This window comes from Grus americana, chromosome 4, assembly GCF_028858705.1.
Source record: "Grus americana isolate bGruAme1 chromosome 4, bGruAme1.mat, whole genome shotgun sequence".
Classification (NCBI taxonomy): domain Eukaryota; kingdom Metazoa; phylum Chordata; class Aves; order Gruiformes; family Gruidae; genus Grus; species Grus americana.
In genome coordinates, this window is record NC_072855.1 from 75057519 (window position 1) to 75070578 (window position 13060).

Here is a 13060-nt window from a genome sequence, read left to right on the forward strand (position 1 = left end):
GGGAAAGTGAAAATGAACCAGAGGATTATCCGGTTTTAAATTCCGGATTAAGGATCGGGCTGATCTGATTAAATGTGAAAAGTTTTAATCATTTTTCTAGCTAGGACTCCAAACTCCACGTTGAAAATATCACACTTTAATTTAGCTCAATCAGAACGATATTATAATCGGGAAATAACCAGGAAAACACCGGCGATATATAATCATAGCAACTAGTAATGAAAATAGATACTTTGCTGGGCGAATGGTGTTATTCTAGTGCAATCCACTCTGTGAAAGGATTTGGATTAATTAATTTGATCCGAATATCTTGAACCGCTTAGAATTCTTTATGCATACAAAACTCAGGGATTCATCTTTTACATGAGACAACGCAGTCTGAAGGTTCAGCCTTTCTAACCAAGGTGGCAATGCTGAATCGTCCTAAACTACACTCCAGTTACCAGAGCTCACAAAGCACTGTAAGACCTCACAGGCGTGGAGACACACAAGCAGGAGGCAAAATACATCGCAACTTCTAGCCAGCTTTCTTGGCTTGAGAAAATTTCCCAGCTAGAGAAAGTTACACTGATTTTGGAACACAGTAGAGAAATTAAAACAGGAGCACTACATCTTGAAGATGCATAAACCAGTGAAAATAAAGACAGTATTTTTGTACCTATACCTACAGCTTTTACCTCTCGGGACATGGAGAATTCGCACATAGCATCTGTGGGAGAAAAGGAAGTATGTAAGGGTAATGAAAACAGAGAATAAGAAATTATAAAGAAGGCAATAAAAAGAAAAGAATAGGAGACAACTCCTAGACCTCACACAGCCTCTGTTAAACAATGGGAAGAAAATCTTTCAGGAATTCAGTAAGACCTGGGAAGAAATAGAGGGACTCTTGGAACAAATGGCTGCTGGCTCAAGTTCCACTGAGTGACCTTGACTGTGCACATTAGAGCTAGTTCTTACATCAGGCACCGAAACAGAGAACAGACCATAAAAAACTCTGAACATTTCCTCCCATAAGATTCCTTTGTTATAGGACTCTTTTGTAGCATTTAGTAATAATTTCCTCTCTGACTAATGTTCTTGTGCAAATTATAACGCCATTATGTTCTGATGCGAGCTTTCCCCTCATTTCTTAGTTAATTCATCTTTAGAGAAGTTCTTCAGCTGCCAGCCAGTACTGAAGAGTTATTAATTTCAAGTGACTTTAATAGTGCATGGGAGCTGAGAAGTTTAGCAAACTCTCAAAATATTTCTTTACCAACACTTGACTGAATATTATATTTGTTCACTAATTTCTTCTTCTTTGCTGGAAATCCTTCACCTGGATCTCTGCCACGGTTCATGGCTTTTCCAGCTCTGACAAGGAAGAATGGGTAGGTTGCTAACAGGAAGCACAGGAAAGATCGAGACCGAATTGGCTCTTTATTCCCCGTTTGCATGGTAGGTCAATCATACGGTTACTGTAAAACCTCTCCTCCGTTCCTTTCTGCACAAAATGTTGATTTTGTTACACGTATAGGCAGAGCCAAGGAAGTCAGACAAAGCAAGTGAGAAAAAAGAGCTGCTCAGACTACTTCTTCCTGTGTGGTTGGCCACATCCAGCTATCAAAGTAAAGGTGTTTCAAGACAGCATGAACTTACTGCTCAACTATTATTTCTCTTCAGATTGTCCAGAATATTGTGCTCTCATTTTCTTCCTCTATACTCCGGAGTACTTCCGTAAGCCCTAACGCACCCTCTAAGTTATGGTCTAGTGGTGCCAATACCTTCACAAATTATTATTCTCTCTGCTTCACTAGCAGATAACTTGTGCTCAGCCTGATTAAAAAACTTGGCAAAAGATGTAGCATGATTGATGCACCAGAAAGGCTGACTTTGGGAATCCATCTACTACGTGCACAAAAGATGGTAGAAAAATGTTTATAAAGCGACTTCGAGGAAACGCAGGTTTTCAGGAGGTACTAGAGTGTTGGTTTGTATGCTCACGGTTAGAATCATGTCCAAGATTGCATAGTTCTTCTCAATAAATCTAAATCTAAATCTAAATCTTAATAATAATAATAATAATAATAATAATAATAATGTTCGCTTTAGAGTATCTGGCATTCAGTACCTGACAACCACTCAAATGATCAAGAAGAAAGATACCCTCTTGTTCTGAACAACCTCAGAGGAACCCCACAGATGGGAGCTTACTCATCCTAAAGAAAGTTTTCTGGGGAAGGGAATATTTCATCCTTTTGTAAGTTTCCAAAAAGATTCTTCTGACTGGCTGTGAAAAGCAGCATGATCTCTCTTTTCTTCTGTTTAGCTTTGTTCAAGTTTAACACAAACAGCTTAAATTCTGTGTGGTTACTGGAACAAAATATACTGCCAAGGATTGCAACTATTAAATCTTTTCTTTTATCTGTTCCTCATGAATATCACATGCCCAGACAAATTAGGTTGTTCGTAAGAGTCTGAGCTTAATATTTTCCCTGCTAAAAAGAAAATACTTGTGATAACATATGTATAGATGCATCCCTCCACAGTGAATGGATAGCATTTTTTTCCAATGATACTAATTAGAAAGATTCTATAAAGGGTGCATCTGAATACTGTTAGTCTTGCAGACACACGCATTTGCCGTGATGCCACGTTTAGAAGTTTGCTCAGGATCTTCAAATCATAAAATGACGTATATTCTTTTTAACAAATTAATTACGCCAGGGGACAGGTTTGGGTGGCTGGGAGACCAGTTAAATAATATGATCAGCCAGGTGCTGCTCACTTAGTCATCCCAGCACTAATAGCCTAGGTGACAGGGGTACTAGTCCTTCACCAACGTTACGTCCGGCATTCACACGAAATGGCTAAAGCGACCCACACGAGAAAGAGCGCTGGAGGAGAAAGCAACAAGTTGCATGAGCAACATGGGGATTTAATCCAGCACTTCACCTTACTGAAGGGCGAGGACAAAAGCCAGAGCATTTCGGGATCTGCTGGGATGACCCTGTCTCACAGGACAACGTGCAAGTGGATCCGACGCAGCCCTTGGCAGTGAACCAGCCCCACGCTCGCTGTGAGCTGGACCACAGACATCCCCTGCTCAGATGCCTGAGGAAACGGGCGCAGTCTTACCAGCTAGCGTAGGCACAGCCATAACTCCCACCAAGCAGCACGCCCCTCACACGACGTGGTGTTGGACACTAGCTGGGGAGCCGCAAATGAGAGTGGGAACATGGTTGTTGTGTGAGACCTTCCTCTGCCTGTCTCCACAGGCATCCTTCAGCGCTGCCTCTCCTGCATACCTCTTTCCTTCTTTGACCCAGGAGGGACAGCAATGTTTTGCTGAACGCCACAGTGAAGATAATCCTGCTTATCACCACGGGAGATTACAGCGAGCGTCTGTTACTACAAGCTGTGAACTGAAGCAGCGATGAGGCAGCCAGGTTCCCGTTGCCGTGACCCTCATGTGCCCAAAGCAACATACGTCTGACTGCTGCCACCGGTCATGCTGGGTGGGTACGAGATTGCAGTGGTCACAGAGCGTTTCTCACCCAAACGGAGTTACGTCGTTAATGCATAAGTAAGTTAGTTGTCTAAAGTAAAACTAAAGCCTGATCAGGTATGAGGAGAAAATAAACTGTGATGTTGAACTCATAGCGTATTTTTAAAGATGAGACCTAAGCTGTATTTAGTCATATTTTTTCCACAGGTCCAAATAATGCAGGTAAAAATACAGTATCAGGTGCAAAAATACAGTATCAGGTGTAAAAATACAGATGAGTTTTGGCGAGGAGACCAGGAAGGGAGAGGGAGGAAACTACAAAGAGAATGTTTGGAATAAAATAAGAGCAAGCCACTAAAACACATGTATTATGGGAGCTTCGCATGGAACACCTAAAATTCAAAGCTTACCTCTCTATTCAAGTATAGTTCAGCCTGGCTGCCCAAAGATCACTTCTGTGTCTGATTACTCTGTGACTCCAGTTTGTATGACATTAGTGGCTGACAGACTCCGTTAGCGTGGTCTTGAAAACCTAAATGAAAAATAATAATTGTACTTAACGATTTTTTTTTCTATTAAGCTAATTATTCAAGATTCTTTTTGATACCCGTCACTCCAGCCAACTGACTCTTTTTTTTTTTTTTTTTTTTTTTCTGTGCGTTATTTCTGCGGACATGGAAGCCTTCGCAGCCTTACAAGAAGCTCCAGCCCTCGCTCATCAGTCACACCACAGCTCAACAGCAGCCTGACACACCGAGCTGTTCCTTCCTCACTGCAAACTGTGATGAGAAGGGACCGTCTTGCAGTTGCTTGCTGTTTCTCTTTTTGCGCAAGACAAAAGCCTACCATCTAACCTGACCTCTGCGGGTAATCCAAGAGTGTAATACACATCTTTCTAGCAGGAGAGCTATAGTCTTTACATCAAAGGGTAAATCTGGCTACTCTGAAATCCCAGCCAAACAGAGAAAGTCTGTGTACGGTACCTTCTATGTTATGTAAGAGAATTCCGGCAAATCTCCGATGCATTTGGAAGCACTTTGAAAGTCTGCGCTACCCAAAGTTTGTTTGTCATAGTGGTGTCACACACACGGTATACCAGAAGTCAGCTCTTGCGCTTGGATTCCTCCAATTTTTTGTTACTTTTGCTTCCATAAATTAGTACGAAATTCATTAGCCTTTCCTAAAAAGGTAAAAAAAAAGAAAAAAGTTAAATCTGGATAAAATGGTAATAATGAAGTTAGCACATATCCACAGAATTGCTGCTTTCCTGAAGAAAAAGATATTTGCCAGAGTAAACTCCAATTGCTACCATAGAAAAACTAGTAACAACAACAACGAAAGAGATTAAGGCAAAGATTTTAATAGCAGCAGTATTGTTGCAGCTGTAACGGTCTAAGGCCATAGGAGAGGAATCACTAGTAAGAAGATGCAATATCTTTTTATTAGACTGACACAGCCATAAAACACTGAAAAAATCTTGGACAAAGAACACATAGCTCAGAAGAAACAGAAAAAGCAGAAATATGGTAAATCAAAGAGAGATGTCCTCATGGCTCATAGAGGAGCTCTTCGGACAGAGCCTGCCAATACCGTAAGGTTTCACCCCAGACATCGCACCGAAAGGTGTGCCAACAGGGATCTGAGTAAATACAGCCGTACCTAGGTATGCTTACCTCTTTAAAATGAACATATCAGTCTGTTCACAGAGGTTATACTTCCTCAGAGCCGGGACAATGAACTCCAGGGAACAAAGAGAGATGTCGCTCAATGTGATTTGTTCTTCTGGAATTTTATTTATGGCTGCTATACTTAAAACTGCACTGAAGTACTGGCCAAAGCCAGACTTAAATTTAAATTTGGATTAACCCTGACTAAAGTTTATCCTGAAGAGGATGACTTTGTATTTATATCTGAGACTCAGGTAAACTGTTTTCTCTCTCAGCCTGCCCCTGCACTCGAGCTACGTGGAAGAAACTGAGGTCTGCTCATCTACGAAGGAAGCAAAACCAATTGCAGTGATTTATGGTCAGACAGCCCCATTCACTTGTAATGAAATGTAGGTGCTTATTACCGAGATAAAATTTAAAACCTGAAACCAAGGTAAAAAGCTTTATGGTCATATCCAACAGCTCAAGCGCTTTGTACATTAAATCAAGATGGCATGCTACAAAAGAGTGGCCAAAACCAGGATTCATTCTGGAAGAAAAACGCGCTGAGGGATCACTAGACCATCAATTCTGCCTAACATTACAAAATGTGTGTGTCTGAGTTCAGCTGGCCTCTCCTTCCCACACATGCCTTCAGCAAGACTCAGCTCACCGCTCTCGTGAGTTTTCCATCAGTCTGACGTACGTAAACCTAAACACTCGCAGGATCAAAAGGGATGAACAATTTTTACTCAGTCGCATGTTCAAAACGATTTGTTAGGTCCACTTTCACTACACATATACGTTTTTATATAGACATATAGACAGAAAATCCTACCCTGCTGCACAAAATGCTAGCTTTATACAACTGCAGGTTCACTGATGCTACTCAGTTGCGCATTTCATTTTGACAAAGGTGACAGAAGAAACAAAAGAACAAACAAAATTCTCTTTCTAAGGAGCCAAATGAAAGAAATGCTTCTGACTATTGGAATTCATTTCACCCTAATTGGTTCGTAATGCTGCTCACAAGTATTGCGGTGCTACCCACAAAGAAACCAACCAAATTGGCATGCTGCCCAGAAGCACTTTTTTTTTTTCTCAAGTTGCAAAACCAGAAATTATTGAATGCCAACCAAACAGATAAGTTGGTTACCATGAAGACAACGGAAGCCTAAAACCAGGCTAGAAATTACACAGCTGGGGAATTCACCTGTTTCCATATAAGAAGGGAGATTCCCCAAAGGATTTTGTTTAAATATAGGCTAGATTTGGCCTCAGTGTAAAGAGTTCTCTCAAAAAACACATTTCTACTTTTCTTGTTGAACCTGTGAAAACTGAGTTGAACAGGAGCAGTGCCCACGAATATACCACTCCTTCAGGAGTGCCAGGTGATAAAGTTTTTGCGGGTACGAGGGTGGAGGCAGTATTTCAGACCACCTAACACCACGAGTGCTGGGAAATGGTAGAATAATAAGTCTCAGAAGTTTTGGGGTTTTTTTCAGGTTAAACGAAGACAGAGGGAATAGAGAAAGACTGCATTGTAAAAGAAAGAAAGAAGATGGCATTTCCCTCTGAAAATATTCAAGCAGCGTATCCGGCTGCAACATTTAGATTCACATTTTGTTGGGTTGTTGTGGCCACTCGGTTGAAGAAAAATGAGTGTTGTAACTTGTCAGATCATCACAAGTTTTGAAGTTTTAATCATAAATGAAAGTATTGCAATAAGGAACTTTGCTCTTTTCTCTCCCCTGACATAGCAAGTTTAAGCAGATCACTACTCAACTTGTTTTGTTATAGCCTGCTTAAACCTGCCGTGTCAGGGGAGAGAAGACAACAGAGGATAAACAAAGAGCATCTCTGTTTTGTACACAAAAGTGGGTTTATGTTTCAGCTGTAATATACATTAAGAAATTTTCTGTAGAACGACATATTAAGCACTGAGAGAAGTGAAATCAAGAAACATTCTTCATTCATCCGGGAAACTCAGATGCTAAACTTCAGCCCACAGCTTTCTGCCCACGCACCTTTGACCCCTTCAGATTTTTCTTTAAAACTAAGAAAACAATTATAAATTGTGTTAAAATTTTCACTTTAGCTGATGCAAAGGAAAAAACCCAAAAACCTGTTAAAGAGGAGTATCCTGTCAAAACGCCCACCGTGATGAAGGAGGCTTGGTCATTACGTGACCGGCGGCGCAGTTCTGACTGAGGGGCAAGGCTGGCAGCAAGGGGGGACAGCCTTCACGTCCCTCTTCCAACGCCAACTTTGGCTCTCCAGCTCTGCCAGGCTTGAGAAACATTAATAGCAGAGATCCAGATTTAGGTGTGTAAGTATGATGGTCAGAAAGGGGAATAACACCACTAATATGAAGGAAGAAATACCTGATACCCTACAAAATTACTTCCTCTAGTTGCTGGAGTTTAACGCGTAAACATCTGCCTAAAGTGACAACTAGACAATTAGTGTTTCTGGCTTGTGCTGGCTGCATGGTCTTTTCTGTCAGCTACAGCTGTAGTAACTTTAGGGTTTATCGTTCATGACTACACAAAATTTGACTGACCATCCGATAAATCTTCCTTTCTAAACTTCGGAGTTACAAGAGAAATGGTTTAACTCTGTTACCTTCCTCTTTTCTACTGATTATGCCGTAGAATACTTAAAAATGAATTATTGTGTAAATTCTCAAACTGAAGTTTTTATGTAAATAGTCCGCACGTAATTTATAGCGTTCTTGTTTGTGTAACATTCTAGCTTATTGGCATTTGTCCTATGAATATACTGTTTTGGAAATTATGCACTGGGGTTATAAAACATTGTTTTCCCAGTACACCATTTTAAGGAAAAAAAAAAAAAAATAATAAAAATCAGTCTTGAAAGACTCGTCTGGTAAAATGTTTTAAATTTAAAGATCACGGTGAATATGTACTTTCACGAGGTAAGGAACCACTAGCTTGTTATTAGAGCAACGAACTTTGCAGTTGTATAGGTATCCAGTGAAGTCTCCAAGGCTTTGGCACAGGCACGAATATTATTTATATTACAGAGCCCTTGGAAGCGCTACCCAGCTCGTACTGACAGCAAGAATAGCCGCGGCCTGAAGAAATAGCATCCAGGAGAGAAAATCCCGGCAGCGTTGAAAGAGGCCGGACAAAACGATGGGAATTGCCCCTGCTCACCTAACTTGCCTCTGAGAACCAGCAACACCCGAACCCCGGAGCGGGGTATTTGCGCGGCACACCGCCGATGCTGGGCCTTTAGTGCTTTTCACATCGATGCACAGGAGTGTTTGACCCAAGTCAGCAAACGCATACAAAGCAAACACACGTGCAGAATCAAAGGTAAAAAACCCATAAAAATACAGAGATCTTGCTTGCATGGGAGCCACTAAAGGAAGTTAGTGCACTTCGAGTCAGTCAAGCATGTTTCCTTCAAATTAGCCATGATTTTGTTGTGCATTTATTGCACATACAGCTCAAATATTTGCCAGAGCGTTTGAGCAGGAGTCCGTAGTGCACGAACATGCTCAGTACAATACCGGGTCTAATTCGGAAAAAAGGGTATTGTCTTCAGAGTGCTCTCTCTGCTCAAGAGCAGGAGGCTTCTTCATTCACCTAATGACCTTTCCTTGTTTGATCCCCGAATCTTTCTTTCTCTGCACTCTCTCAAGCTGATGGAAGGAAGATGAAAAATACCAACAGCCACGCTTTCCCCGGGAAGAGGAGGTTGGAAGGAAGACAAAGGTAGGTGTCCTTATACTAACTCACACCTGGACATACAGTAATAATAACGAAAGGATTCCACATACCCAAAATAACAGGGGACTCAATTTTGTTCTACAAAGTCGCGATTTGCCCACAGCCCCTAACTTGTTTGACCAAAGATGAAACACTGTCTTCCCAATACATTACACATGTATCCCACTTCAATACACAAATCATTTCCAACAAACAAGCTAAAAAATGGATACAAAAGCAGTAGATGGATACAATGGATACAAAAGCAGTAAAATACATAAATCATTTATCAGTTTCAAAGTCATATCAGTGCCACCATTATTAATGCAGACTTTTAAAATATCAGTGACAATGTGTTATCACTAATTTCCATTGGTAATTTACTTTCTGCAAGCTAGCATTGGACTTTTGCTTTAAGTGCTCAATACCTTCTTGGTTCTGTAACAAGAAAAAAAAAAAAAAGAAACTTTCTCATTCTTTGTTTACTCCCTCCCATATCTATGCTCCTCTGGAGATGGAAGGTGTCAATTTGAATAAGGTGTTTTTCCCCCCCCCGGCAAGATATAAGTTTCATCATGACACTGAAGAGCCCTATAAAACAATGAAACTATTGAAATATGTAATTCCTCAGATCCTTACTAATAATATGTAGCTTAAGCAACTCGGGCAGCAATTTGAGCAAGGCTAAAAGTCACGTGCTGAACATTCTTAAACCCCTTTGGCTTCAGTGGCACAACCATATGCGTAAGGCTAGAAGGGATCAGGATTTAATTAAGAGCGCAGTAGACATCGAGCCAGCATTTTAAAAGCATTCAGGCCCTAGGCTTCCTTCGATCACATTCCCCCCCCCCCCTCCAAATCCAATCCTTGTGTCTCAAATTTCCCAAACACTGGCGGTGCATTTTCCACATCTGATCGGTCATTATGCTCTCTTCACACTACTGCTTACCTGAGATTCCTGAAGGAGAGCTGCCGAACAGGACGATCGTGCAGTAAAGGAGGTATTACAGACAAGCGTAGGAGGTAGAGCGTGGTTTAGATGTCAGGGGTCCCCAGAACAGTAATTTGCATTTCCATCCCAGCTTTCGTGCTACAGTTTAGAAAGATAACCTGTATAATACAGACACCAAGCAAACCCGAAGACTTAGAAAGCCAAAGTAGATTCTGCTTTGCAGAATAACAATCAGCTTCTGACCCCAACCGTGTGGGAAAAACGTTTCCCTTCATATACCACAGCAGAAACCATAGTCTTTGAGATTAGGTTTGTAGGAGGAGCTTCTTTAGTTTTAACCACAACCTAGCTTAGCCTTCTGCAGGCTGTCTGGGACAACATCCATTACTGTTCAAAGGAGATGGTACTTGGCATTCTTAAACACCTTCCTGAACTCCTCCAGTTCCTATTGATCAGCGATTTATTGCATCAGTATTGGCTAGTATCTCATATTGGCTTGACACTTTGAGTGTTGAAACATTAACTCTACCTTCTGAGCAAACCAGAGCCACCTAATTGTCCCCAGCACCTGTAAATACTAAACTACCCTAGCAAGTCAATTTTAAAATCTCACCATCAGACTCTGTTTTGCAGTCTACCATAACCATAAATTCTCATTCCCCCCTGGATCTCCCGGGTTTTCTCCCACCCACGCTGTGACCGCCGCCTCCCCGCGCTTTCAGCGTGGTCCTGTGCCCCATGGCGATGAGCGGTGCGTCTGGCTTTCGGCTCAGGAAAGCAAGCGATCCCGCGCTCTGACCTGCTACCGAGCTAATCAAAACCTCACCTTGAGCTAAGCCTTACCTCCTGCAGCCCTCACGTCTGCCTTCGCTCTCCTGGGTAAAACACATACTTCAGCTCGTACTCTTTATAAATATGAACCTTAAGACTCTCCCAGAATTTATACCTACTCTAAGAAATGGTATTATTATTATTATTATTATTATTATAATTATTATAATTTCTGCAAGCCGCCTGCCCCGCGGCAGCTCACCTTGGCTGCCGCTCTCCCCGGGAGCGCCGGAGGGAGGTCTGGGTAAGGAGGCACGCACCTCGCGCGCCCCAGGGACCCTCCCGCTCCTCAGCACGCTGCTCTGCCAGCTCAGCCGCGGCCTCCTGGGGAAGCACAGCCGTCCCGCTGTAAAGGACTGGCTTGAAAAGCCCTTCCCCAGCAGCCCGGCGGATTGGGAGCGGGAGGCAGGCAGGCAGGAGCACAGCAGGCGCTGCGGAGCATCCCTTGTCCTGCCCGGCAGGCACGTCACACCAGCTTGCTCCAAGGCTCCTGCCTGCAAATAGAGCCACAAATAAGGTTTTTGCTCTCTTTTGAGGCCAGCCGTTCTTGTCGAATCTCGACTACGTGGCCTTGTGCTTTCTTTGCGAACGTGGTGCTTTCTCTGTTCACCTCTCAGACCTTAATGCCTGAATAAGCGAATTAAAGAAGTCTTCGTTCTTTCCAGACATCAGACAAAATGATATCACCACCAGCCCATGTATAAACAGATTTCTCAAGTCTTTTCAGAAACTAATCAGCATCAGTAAACGTTTAGTTTCCTTCCTCTAGAGAAGTCCTCTCTCAGACTGGCAACGCTATTTGCAATAGGAAAGGCAGCCAAACATTTTCTTGGGTTCGGTTTTTTACTACTTTGTCTACCCAAACAGTATTTGGATGGTTTAGCTCGCTCCCAGCTAGGGAGTAACAGTGCTGGCAGCTACAACAGCCCTTAACAGCAGATTAGATACAGCCGGCACAACCGCTACAACAGTAGTCGGGGCGAGCCTCGCGCATTTCTGCCTCCACCGCCTTGCTCCTCAGACGTGCTTCAAGGTGCTGACTTCGAAGCAAGAGCCTGGTGCACCTAACGCACCGCGTGAGATCGGCAGAAACACCAAAGGAACTGCCCACGGGTCACTTATACGCAGCCCTTTCCCCCCCGCCCCCATCTACGGGGAGGAATGGGGCTGGGATCGAAGGGGAATAGCTCAGCTGCTAAAATGGGTTACTGCAGGAGGCTCACCCGGGTACGGCCCCATCTGCAGCTCTGAACGACAGCTACGTTTCCTGAGAGTGGGAACGCTTCGTTCTAAGCCAAGTCAGCCATTAGGTTTAGTCTAGAGACATAAAATGAGATGAACTGCAGTATGCAGGCTCAGACAGAAAATCTGCGCGGTTTTTAAAAGCTTAGCTGAATTTGAAGGAGGAGGGTGTCTGTTATTTACAGGTGTCAGAGGGAAACACAGAGCAAGGTATATGCTTGTAAACTACATCCCAGTGACTTAAGTACCGTGCCTTATCAGCTCTTTCGTTTGGACTGATAAAGACACACCAACCTAAGATTAAAAACAAGCTTAGCTTAAGTCAACCACCACGCAAGCCTAGAGAGTTATACTCCCTTTCAAATACCCCCTGGTCCAAATTACAGAGGTAAAAACCCCTTTTCTATTAATCTGCTACAAGGAACAAAAGGGAATTCTGGAAGAGGGGAAAGAAATGACGAGAAAAAAGTGCTGGTGTTCAAGAAAATTCCTACCGTGGAGAAAAGCAAAAGATATTATAGTAGTAGCAATAATAAGAATAACAACAACCATAATCATAAAAAAAACCCCAATGCTTCATTGCTTACAAAACTCTAAGCATGGGCATCACCCTCCCAAGGTCCTGCTGGCTCAGCTTTCTAATCCCCGGGGAGATGTGCCTTTCACACGCTGCTGCCGGAGAGCCACGGGTCTTCATCACGCCCCGCCAAGCGATGGGCTGCAGGTGGCTCCTGCCCTGCAACAGACAGCTGTGGCAAAGGGGGTTTCCCTGGGAAGAGCTTGGCTTTTAACCCTGCCCCTGCCAGATCCTGCTAGTAAAGGAACTTGACCCACGCTTCCCCAGCTAAGCCACGCGTACCCGGGCAGCACTAAAAGGGAAGATGGAAACTGGAAGCGAGCTACCATTCGGTGTTTATGCTCCTCTACTTAGCAGCAGGGCTTCAAAATGATAAAACTGTCTTCAGTCGCGTGTAGCATCTACCTTGCTGTGACATCTCTTTTACAGATGTTTTGAAAAAGTCCTGCACGAGGCATGAGGTGCCTCACTGCTGCCAACCCCAGAACTCCGTTCTCAGAAACTCCCCGCCTGGCGCTTGCACAGCCGTATGCCTTTGGCAGGTCGGTGTCTCCTCACCGTACGCAGACTTTGCAGAGCCTCGCGAGC

The 13060-nt window shown here is 43.2% G+C and overlaps 1 protein-coding gene across 1 annotated transcript in view; it reads right to left on the reverse strand.

Annotated features, from left to right (window-relative positions):
- FAT4 (FAT atypical cadherin 4) overlaps window positions 1-13060 on the reverse strand; it is a 191528-nt gene that overhangs the window by 11516 nt on the left and 166952 nt on the right. Inside the window, exons 17-18 of the transcript XR_008576942.1 lie at window positions 4471-4667; window positions 3898-4019 (exon numbers count right to left, since the gene is read on the reverse strand). The gene's annotated coding sequence lies outside the window, so the exon portion shown is untranslated. The remainder of the gene's footprint in view (window positions 1-3897; window positions 4020-4470; window positions 4668-13060) is intronic.